The following is a 12,226-nucleotide window of genomic DNA, read 5'->3' as shown; positions in this document are numbered from 1 at the left end:
TTTCTTTTTCTTTTTATTATCTTCCACTAAAAGATGCTTCTATATATATATGTGTGTGTACATGATCTCACCCTTGTTTTTTTTTTTTTATTAAAAATTTTTTTCTCTAGACTTTTCTTTCCTTTTCCTCCCCTTTTCTAGAATTTTCTTTCCTTTTTCTTTTTTCTTAAAAGATGACTTATTATTTTAGTCATCCTTTTTCCATTCTTTTTCTTCACATGGCCAATATGGCCCTTTTTGGAATTTTCTTGAATTCTCGTGAAATGACCATTTTGCCCCTAGCCTTTTTAAATATTTCCATGAACCATTTTGCGAATTTTCCTTTTTCGCCCTCAACCTCTCACAATATTCCCATACTAATATTGTTCATAAGCAACATTCATAGCCACTTGCATTAAAATAATTTTTTGAAAATCGTCTGTCCGTAACTTTCCACGACGGCCTTGAAATTTCCAAGCGTACAAAATGCGGGCTATAACAAAAGATATTGTGGGTTGTTGTAACAAAGAGGTAGTGTCCAATTGCAAAGGAAACTACTGCAAAAGTTTTCTAGAATCTCGAGTGTCGAACATTCGAGGATAAATGTTCCAAAAGGGGGGAAGAATGTGACACCTCGAAATTTTTCCGTACTTGAGTGACGAGTAGAACGATGAAGTGTAGTGAGTATGATGTGTTGTTAAGTCGGGAATGGCCAATCATGAATTTTGTGGAAATAATAAAGTTGCGAAAATTTCCCATGAGTATAGTAATAATACGGCCCGTAAAGTGATTTACGGACCGTATAGTGCGATCGTCCTCTAGGTGGCAAAAATCTCAAGTTTCTGTTAAGTGTAAAAAGGTTAAATACGGTCCTTAGATACACCCGTAAACTAGTATACGGTCCGTAAACCGTGGTTTATGACCACTGTATAGCCGACGACTGTTCATTAAAAATCAGCTTTTGTGATTAATATAAAGGATCGTTTTCCATTTCATTTTTCATTCCCACTCCACGTATTCACTCCTCCACACCTCTAGAACCTTCCAAAAATATCTTTTACAAGAAAAACTAAGGAAACCAAGGATCAATAACAAGATTTGAGAAGAATCAAGCCTATGAAACTCCATTAAAGTCATCTATATCAAGAAATTGCAAGAAGAAGGAAATAGGGTTTTGTGCAACAAGGTGTATTGTCATCCAAGGCATATCCCTCCACCCTTCAAGGTAAGTTTTATGATCTTTGCATGGTATTTGAAGTGTTATTGAGTTAAGATTCATGGATTGTAGAAGAGTACAACAAATGGGTCATTAAATGGACGAATAATGTCATTAGTGATTAGTAGTGGATTGAATCGTGGAAATTAATATGTTGAGGATATAAATATGTTATAAATGACCTATAGAACATGAAATGAGTGTTGGATACGAAAGAATACGACGATGGATTTTTAGTCATGATTATGGGAAATTGAGGTGAATTACGAAATGCGAATCATATGAATGAATGACAATTGTTGTTAACGATATTGTGATGATTATTATGAATGTTGGGAGTTGATATGGAATATGGCGAAAAGTAGTATAAACAAAGGAAACGCTGTCCGATTTTCTTTAGCCTTAAGAAGTGCGTTCTTGTAGTTGATTAGCTAATGACGATACGAACCCTCTTGAAGGTAAAGACGCAAGCATTGAAGGAGGACGAGCCAGCAATAGAATAGTTAAGCGGCAAAGGTATGTGAGGCTAATCCCTTTCCTTCTAAGGCATGAGTCTTATGGCATGAATTTCCTCTTTTACTATGAATGTTCCATCTCCAAGAAAGTTAAGAGTCCTCTCTCATGAATAGCTATACGAGATAAGGAATATAAGATGAATACGAAAATGATGATAGCAAGCTAAAGTCTAGAAATGCTATAGCCTATGATATGATGCCTCTAAGAAGCTAATGATGACATTTATGTAATTTAATGATATTGATCATTGTGCACACTCACACCTTATGCTTGTTCCTTCAAGGTGAGGCAGAATACGTAAGAATGCTCATAATGACATCGGGGGTCCACGACCTTACGTCACCCCGATAAAGTATGAATAGCTAAGATTCCCTATGCATGTATTGTAATACGTATATGATGTCAAGCATACCATGATGAGTTATGATAAGCATACTATGATAAGCATGTTATGATAAGCATGATGTAATGAGCATATAATGATATCACACCGCGCCTATATGGCCGGGCAGTCACCGCCAAGGCGGGCAGCTACACACACCATGGCCAAATGGCATGGGCAGACACCACTAGTGGGCGGCATGAGATAATATCCTGGACGCAGGATGCCTGGACGCAGGCTATTGATGATGCTAATGATATTGATTATTACACCGCACCTATATGGTCGGGCAGTTATTACAGTATGTGTATATATATGATACGATGATGAGTACGAAAGTAAGTCAGCATGCATGATCATCTTTATGATTCGATCGATCACACCCCCATTGCTCCTTGTTTTATGCCTCCTCGGTTTATTGATGCTTCATTATTGTTTATGCTTCACATACTCGGTACAATATTCGTCTGCCGTCGTCCTTTCTTCGACGCGTGTTCATGCCCACGATTAGGCAGGAAGGTGGCCCAGACTCATAGGAGCTAGCAGTTGATTTGAGAGCACTCCATATTCCGGAAGTGCCACAGATTTCTCTTTTGGTATATATATATATATATATATTCATGTTTTTGGGCATGACGGGGTCCTGTCCGATCCAGATGTCTAGTATTCCAGTAGAGGCTCCTAGATACGCAGTGTGGGTAGTATGGTCCCATGGCTTGTATGAATATGCATGTATATATTATTTTGGATAGCGAAGGGCTTATCTTTATAAAAGCAAATGTATTTCGGAAAATGCCGGTTTTGCGTGATTATGAGCATATAGTATGAATAATAGCGAGATAAGCGAGTAAGTGAGTGGTGTTCGGTGGTTAGCCCCGGACACCGTCGCGGCCGTAGCTCGGGTCGTGACAACTATGATGTGTTATGGGGATATGTCGGGTTACGGAGATATGAAACTTTACGGTGTGATGTTTGTGGTATGGCGCCATCGACGAGCGGCGACCATCGTTCTAAAGCCTATACATGAATTATATTTTGATTAAATATTTTGACATTTTGCATATCACTTCTATTTTTTACTGTATTCTGTTATTATGGTTACGTATTTCGCTTACATACTCGGTACGTATTCCGTCTTGACCCCACTTTCTTCGGGGGGCGTTCATGCCGCAATCCGACGCTCAGCTTGGTGACCCACCCGCTTAGGACACCTATTCTGCTTTCTGGGAGTGCTCCTTCGTCCGGAGCCGATATTTTGGTATATATGTACTTTTCTGATGCATATGTATATATTTATTCAGGGGTACGACGGGGCCCTGTCCCGTCATATGATTTCGTTACTCTGTTTAGAGGTCTGTGGACATGTCTGTGGGTGTAGCTATATCTGTACAGTTATGTATATGTGTGATACATGTTTGGGCGATTTTACCCGCCACACAGCCTTGTCGGCTATTCGATATGATATGTACATTACGACGGCCTAGCCGGTTTTTCGACATATGTTGATTATTTTGTAATAATCTGTTAGCTATTATGCGCTAATACGAGATCATATGTGATTATTTATATTTATGCAAGTTAGTATGTTAATTACGAGTGACAGGGGCGTATGAGTGTCCAATTCGGACACTAGTCACGGCCTACGGGGTTGGGTCGTGACAAAAGTGGTATCAAAGCGGTTCGTCCTCGGAATGTCCACAGACCGTGTCTAGTAGAGTCACATTTATCGGTGTGTTGTGCACCACATCTATAAACGGTGAGGCTACGAGACATTTAGGATTTTTGTCTTTCTTTTTAATCTTAGATCATGCGATAGGCGTATTATTAGGATGACTTCTTTCTGACAAAACTGTTATGTTTTCAGTGATGCCTCCGAGAAAGGCGACAGCTGCCCAGAAGGGCAAGTCTACTGCTGCAGGAGAGACCAGTCGGGCCCAGAGAGTTACTAGGGCCCGTGCCCAGCTCGAGCCGGAGATTGTGCCCCGGTCGGCCAGTTCCGCCACCCCGTCACCATCAGAGGGGCACAGAGCAGCAGCAGTTAACATTGGGGACGAGAGGCGGCTCCACCGCCCGCTCCCCGAGGTTTGAGTGCCGAGCCTCCGGGCTCCTCGGCTAAAAAATACGGAGGACGAAGCTATGAGGGACGACCCCTATTTTATTGACCGGAGCGGTAGCGAGAGCGAGGTCCGAGAGATAGGGACCGAGGAGATGATTATGAGTTTGGACGTGACGGTCGAGGGCTCGCTATTTCTTAACACCGTAATCCGCCGAGTTCTTCGGGTCAAAGCACGAGGAGGACCCTCGGGGTTCATCGAAGAGATGCGGCGTACGCGCGGCTTGTCGAAGGCCTCCGGGGCGAGTACGGTGAGTTCGCGTCGTATCGGGCTATTGCACGACATTGCGAATTGGTATGAGTCTTGGGAGGCACATCCCAGAGGTGAGGGGGCTCCCCCAGCTGTATGGGATGAGTTCGTGGAGGCTTTCCTTGCTCATTTTCTACCCCCAGAGACTAGACGCGCTAGGGTTCACAGGTTTATACATCTGAGGCAGGGTGGTAGGAGCGTCCGGGAGTACAGCCTGGAGTTTGATTCTTTAGCCAGATACGCTCCTTATATTGTGGCGGACATGGCCGACGGGGGTACATCGGTTTGTTATGAACTTTTTTATTAATAATTATTTGATTGACGATTGTATGTCGATGGCTTCTCGAACTAGGCATGGACATTGCAAAATACGGACATGCCCGGGGCATGGAGGAGCGACACGGGCGCCGGCCGGCAGGGGAGTTATGATGTGCGCCACCCCAGAGGGCTGGAGGTCGGCCGGGTGATACCGGGGATTCTCGGGCGAACGGCCTCGGCGGCGGCACGGCGGAGATATTCCTCCCGGCCCGGCCGGAGTACACCCCCGCGGCTACGGTGGGGACCCTTCTGATCTTGGGATATTCAGGAGCGGGTTAGAGCTCCAGGGCTTCGAGCTCACAGACAGGCAGAGGTACCGGTCAGTTGATGCCACCTAGACCTCCGTGTTCCTACTGTGGGAGACACCACCCTGGAGAGTGCTATCGGGCTACAGGTGCTTGCTTTATTTGTGGCCGTCAGGGCCACTTTATGAGAGATTGCCGCGTGGGGGTAGTGCGGGCGGTGCGGCGCGATACGGGTTCGAGTGCTTTGGTTCATCTTCTTCATCGGTAGCCATGCGCCTGCGGGGACGAGGTATGCCGGCACGGCGGGCCGTGTGTTTTATCATTGGCGGAGCAGCAGGTTCTAGCGGTCCTTCGAACCGCATATATGCTTTAGCCAGCCGTCAGGACCAGGAGGCGTCGCCTAACGTGGTTACAGGTACATTATTGGTTTTCTCTCGAGCTGTATATGCATTGATTGATCCTGGTTCTACTTTATCTTATATTTCACCTCTGGTTGCTAACAAAATTGGGATAGAATCTGAACCAATAGAACCATTTGAGGTAGCCACTCCGGTAGGGGATTCTATTATAGCCAGACAGGTATATAAAGATTGTTCGGTAATTGTCTGTGATCGTTGCACTAAGGCAGATTTGATAGAGCTAGACATGACTGAATTTGATGTTATTATGGGCATGGACTGGCTAGCTTCGTGTTATGCTAATGTTGATTGCCAAAAGAAAGTAGTCCGTTTCCAATTCCCAGGTGAACCGGTTATAGAGTGGGCAGGTAATACAGCAACGCCGAGGGGTAAGTTTATTTCATACCTCAAGGCAAGGAAAATGATCGAGAAAAGGCTATATTTATCATCTTTCGTGTACATGATCTAAAAGCGAAGCACCGACTATTCGGTCCGTTCCGGTGGTTAATGATTCCCGGATGTATTCCCAGACGAGCTTCCAGGTCTTCCTCCTGAACGGGAGATAGAATTCACGATAGATCTGCTGCCAGACACTCAGCCCATATCTATTCCTCCGTACAGAATGGCACCGGCAGAATTAAAAGAATTGAAAGAACAGCTGAGAGATTTATTGGAGAAGGGCTTCATTCGACCCAGCACGTCACCCTGGGGAGCACCGGTATTATTTGTGAGAAAGAAAGACGGGTCGCTGCGGATGTGTATCGATTATCGGCAGCTGAATAAGGTAACTATAAAGAATAAATACCCCCCCCCGGATTGATGATTTGTTTGACCGGTTACCGGGGAGCTAAATGTTTTTTAAAGATAGACTCAAGGTCGGGTTACCACTAGGTGCGAGTACGGGAGCAGATATTCCCAAAGACGGCATTCGGGACCCAGTATGGGCATTATGAATTCAGAGTTATGTCTTTTGGGCTGACGAATTGTTATATCCAGCATTTTCGCATATTCGAAAAATTCAAAATATTTTGATTTGGAAGGAATGAGGCCAAACATGGACCTTACTTGGTAACAAGGTGTTGGCTAGGAAAATATTGGTGCGGAATTTTCGAGGAAGGTTAAGGACAAAGTCGGAATTTTGGAAGATGGTTTCATGAATTACAAAGTGTTAGCCAACAATTGGGCTCAAAAAAAAAATAAGAAAAAGAGGCCCAATAGAGAGAGGGTGGCGGCCAAGGTGTAATGGCCCAAGCCCATGAGAATTTTCCATGTGCCTATTAATTATAAAGGATGATTAAGCCTTAGAAGTTTCATGAAATCAAAAGAAAAATCAAGAAAAAAAAAGAAGAAGCCATTCGGCTCCAAGAGAGAAAGAGAAAGAAAAAAAGAAAAGAAAATTTCCTAGCCTTCAATTTCAATCCAAAAATCTTGTTCTTCTTGAATTAGTAACAAGCTCAAGACGCTCTTCGACGTGATATAATTAGTTAAGCAAAAGGACGACGTTTGCGGCAAGTTGAAATTTCAAGAAAAGGTAAGAATCTTGCTTTTTGTGTTATGGAAGATGTATGTATGATGAATGGAATGGAATGAGAATTATGGAAATTGTGTTGTGTGTGCATGGGCGTGTGTGTGTGTGAAAAGTGTGTTGGCCGTGTGCTATGTAGTATGGAGGAGAAATGAATTAATTTTCATTTAGTTGTTAGTTGTGTTGTTGTGATGTTTGCGATGAAAAGAAAGGTTTAATGGTCCAAGTTTGCATGGAAATTCATTGTTAAGTTGTTGTAGGAAATTATGCAACGTGGTAGTGGTTTATGTAAGTACAAGAATGAAGCCATTAAGATGCAAATTATGATTGTTGTTAATGAAGTTGGAAGACAAAAAGGTGTTATGGAAATTTATGTTGAAAATTAGAAGTTTTGGGTGAATTATGGTTTGATGGAAATCTTGTATGTTTTGTAGATTAAGGTGAAATGTCTTTGAGTCGTATTTGAATGGCCTCGAATTAGAGAATGAATATGAAAACGTTGACATTGGATGAAAGGTGTGAAGTTAGAACGGAAGTTAATACATTATGTAGAAAGAAAGACTATTTGTGTTCATATGTTTTGTAGCGATTATTGGTGTTGTTGATGTTGTTGTTGGGTTGGTTGTTGTTATTACGAGCCGAGTTGAATCTCGGGATGCTATATTTATAGGGGAGATGCTTTGCCCAAATTTACGTAAACAAGAAAGGGCCAAGAATGAATCCCTAAAGACTTATAACTTACAATTGGTAATTGTGACCATTTGCGGGTTACGGACGAAGCGGGATTTGAGTTTAAGTGAGTATAAGACGTCTGTAAGGTATGTGAAGCTATTCCTTTCCTTCTCTTGGCGTGTCCTAGGTGTACTAGGTTTGGATTTGAGCCTCGGGGTTATTACTGTTCATAGAAATCTAAGTACGAATTTGAGTACTATTCATTCAATGTGACTGAATTAGGATCTTCATATCTTGATTGGAAAATGCTCAAACACCTATAACTTGCATAAATGTAATTGAATTGCCTTGAAACTTTCATAATGTCTCCATTAAGTTCTATAATATATCTTGCGGAGTAATAATGTTCCTAAAATGATTATCGCTTCGGTTCTTTATAAATGGCTTCTGAATACTCGTAACTTCCTCGCACTAAGTCAGGTTGACTCGAAACTTGTTTCTGGGCTTTTAGGTGTTAGTAAGAAAACGTGAGTTTGATTTCTTTTTCAAAACCACTCACGAAGGGGGTGTGGTATTTTATTATATAAGACTCTTCAAACCACTCCGAAGGGGGTGCGAGATTTTACTATTTCATTCCACCTACGACTTATGTCTACTTTCCACAACGCTATTACTATTATGATTATTATTATTATTATTATTATGCCCGAAGGGGCTAGGGTTAGTTTTATGTCGCGAGTGGCATGCCCGAAGGGGCCAGGGTAGCCGTATGTCACGAGTGGCATGCCCGAAGGGGCTAGGAATACTATGTCGGGGCCAGCATGTCCGAAGGGGCCAGGATAGACGTATGTTGGACCGGCGTCCCGAAGGGGCTATTATCTTATTTCGGGACCGGCATGCCCGAAGGGGCCAGGATAGACGTATGTCGGGACCGGCGCACCCGAAGGGGGTTTATTATCATTACTATCATTACTACCATTGTTGTTATCATTATTATTGCTATCATTATTATTATTAGGCCGGAAGCGGCCGTCCGAAGGGACTATTTTATTTAAACATTGAATTCATACTGAGTATCCTAAACTTGCTTACTGTCGTACTTTTTACGATTCATGCTTCAGTGACGCTTTACATATTCAGTACATATTCCGTACTGACCCCCTTTCTTCGGGGGCTGCGTTTCATGCCGCGGAGTTCGGGGACGCAACCAAGGGACCCGACTTCTTAGAGGAAGTTAGCAGGAGTCGACAGACTCCGTTTTCGGAGGCATTGTTATATCCCGCATTTTGTGCGTCGGAATATTTCGAGATCGAGTAAATCGAAGAAAATAAGTTCGACGAAAAATTTGAAATGCTTTTGGCGAATTTTTAAGTCAACTATGGAGGCGCATATCTCATAGTATATGTGGAGTTTTAAGGTGTTTTAAAAGCCTAAAATGAAGTTCGTCGAGTCTAGTTTGTAATGCAACAAACCGTTCATTGATAGGACATCGGAGTAGAGAATTATAGACGTTACAAAAATTTGGAATCGTCGACGCAGAAACGGTATTCCCGCGATACCGCTACAGATGCCGCTACGATGCGCTACGATGCTACCACGATCTTGTAGCTACGAACCGACGTTGGCGAGTTTTTAAAAGGGACGAAACTTCATTTTATTTCGGCAAAAAAGCTCCACAAATTTCCGAAATTTCAGCCACAGAAAGAAAGAAGAGAAAAAAAGAGAAATCTTGAAGCCTTCAACTTTGATTCAAAATTATAATTTGTTTGTATTCCTACTAAGTTCAAGATTCTCTACAAAGTGGTATAAATATCATGGCAAGAAAGAGCTTCTTTGGCAAGTGGAAAAGTTGAAAAAGGGTAAGAATTTAATCTTCTTTATATGTTATGTATGGTTGTGTATGTTGTGGTGTGTAGGAATGAGGGGAAATTCATGAAAAATATGGACTATATTTTGAGGCCGTGTGGTTGTGGTATAGTATGGAAAGGGATGAATCAATTTTCTTAAGTATTTTGGTTGTTGTTACAATGGAATCTATGATGAGAAATGGAAGTTTGATAATTCTAGTTCAAGTTGTAGTTGTCGGGAAGTTGTTTTAGAAGTTAAAGTGAATTGAATATAGTGTTCTTGTGTTTATGGAAACTAATGTTGTTAGTGTGAATTGTTGGTGTGATTTATGAAGTTGAAAGAAAGAAATATGTTGTCATTATTCTTGTTGAGTTTGGATAATTTTAGGTAGTGTGTTGGTTCGGCCGCTTGAAATGTCGAGCGGATTATTTGAAACATTCTTGACTATTGATTGGAAGGTTTCGAATTGGTATTTGAATATGTGAACAATTATGAATTGAACATAAATGAGATGCCATGGAATTGTAAAAAGAATTGGTAATGTTAGAATGCATTTGGGATTGAATATTGATATTGTTATAATGTTTGTTGGTTTGGTTGTTGTTGATCTAGTCGAGTTGGATTCTCGGGGATGGTATACTTACGGGGAGATCTTTGTCGAAATTTCTATAGACAAGCATTACTTCCAACTTTGCATTCTTAAGCTTATAAATGACATTTGGTACTTATGACCAATCATTGTAGATTTTGGAGAAACGGGATTTGAGTTTGGACGAGCGTAAAAAGCGAATAAGGTATGTAAAGCTTGCCCTTTCCTTCTTTTGGCATGTCTAGCCCTACTAGGCTATGATCGGAACCTCGGGGATAATTCCGCTCTCGGAAATCCGAGTTTGATTTTGCATACTATTCATTCGCCGAATTGAATTATAATCCTTATATTTGATCAAAAGAACGCTTAAACCTTTGTAATCGTTGTAAACGTATATGGATCGCTCCGAAACTTCTACGGATGGCTTTAGGGAGCCTAATGTTTGTAAATTATGTCCGCCGCCTCGGCTCGACCTGAGGTGGGGCCCACGCATCCCGAGATCTCCCAATGTCGCCCTGTTTGGTATACTTGTGTGATTTTGGAAAGAAATTATATACGTATGACTACTTACGATTCGTGTGTATTGTTGATACCTCTTTCACCGCGAACCGGCCGTATGTGTGATATTGTCCCCTGATACTTGACCGCGGGCGGCCACCATGGCCCGTCGGATACTTGGCCGCGGTACGTGTATGTGTGATATCGTCAAATTTGGATACTTGACCTTGAGGCATGGACATGACCATTGGATTCTTGACCGCGGTATGCGTGTATGTGTAAGTACATTTATATATTTGTGATACTAACATTTGGGTTCCCCGGCCGCGGTATATTTATATATTTGTGATATTAACCGGGTTCCTGGCATGATATATTTATATATTTGTGATATTAACCGGGTTCCTGGCCGCGATATATTTACGTATTGGTATATTAGCCGGGTTCTGGCCGCAGTATATGTGTGAATGCATGTATGGAATTTTACCGCCGGGGTTCCCCGGCCGCGGTATGTGTGTATGATTTGTGTATGTATGACTTGGATGCCGGATGGAAGTACGTTGGTATTTGGACTATTATGCTCGCGTTTGGTACACATTATTTCATTTTACGTATTTTACGCACACGATACTCGGTACATATTCCGTGCCGACCCCCTTTCTTCGGGGGCTACGTTTTAAATATGCTTCTGCGGGTACCCACGGATGAGCGAGATATTCATGTTCGGGATTGCGAGCTCCATTTCCTCACAGTCTTCAGGGTCAGTGCGTTTGTATGGTGTCAGAAGTTATGTTAGAGACTTTACGGACGATTAAGGTGTGTATGAGATGTCCGTTTGTAACCGTATGTGTTCGATGTATCGCACGCATTGTGTTATGAATTTCATGTGTTTACAGATTCGCTATGGTTACGGATTTTGTTTGATTTGAAAAGTCGAAAGGCATATACGTTTTCCGAAAAAATTTTCACCTTGTGCTTATGCTATGCCTTGTGGGCCCAGTATGGCTATGAGTATTATGAGAGTCTGCGGGTTCGCTCGGCCCTAGGTAAGTGGCGAGCGCCCATCACACCCTATCGGAAATTGGGGTGTGACAAATGTTTTTTTTGGTATAGTTTTATATATTGTGCGGTCATACTGCGTAGAAGTACGCGAACGACGTGGGAGTTGTGGTTACTGGTTGGCCTTGTCGGCCATTATTTTGCTGTATAGAAATGGCAGAGGCCTTTTGGCTCGCCCAGTTCTATGTCGTATGTATCTATATATCATGTTTTGAGATGTCTTGAGCCACGTGTCGATTTTGGTTTTTCGTCTAAAACTTTCAATTCTTGTTTTAAGAAAAAAAAAAAAAAATTTGGGTTGACGTTTAAGGGTTCGCTCGACTCGATGAGAGTCGGTGCCGTCACGCCTTGATGAAAGGGTGTGTGACACAAAATGCTCCCGGCGGTATTCATGGATCTTATGAATCGGGTATTCGAGGGCCGTTCTTGGATATATTCGTGATCGTATTTATCAATGATATTTTGGTCTATTCTCGGTCGGACGAAGAAGAGCACGCGGACCTCCCCAGGGCGGGACCCGATACTCTTGGCACCAAATTATATGCAAAAATTTTTTAAATACGAATTATGGGACACCCTGGCATTCCCCGGGACATATTTGGGGTGACGGGGATCCGG

Source organism: Lycium ferocissimum, chromosome 4 (assembly GCF_029784015.1).
Source record: "Lycium ferocissimum isolate CSIRO_LF1 chromosome 4, AGI_CSIRO_Lferr_CH_V1, whole genome shotgun sequence".
In the NCBI taxonomy this organism is placed as follows: Eukaryota; Viridiplantae; Streptophyta; class Magnoliopsida; order Solanales; family Solanaceae; genus Lycium; species Lycium ferocissimum.
Note: the sequence above shows the minus strand (reverse complement) of the source record.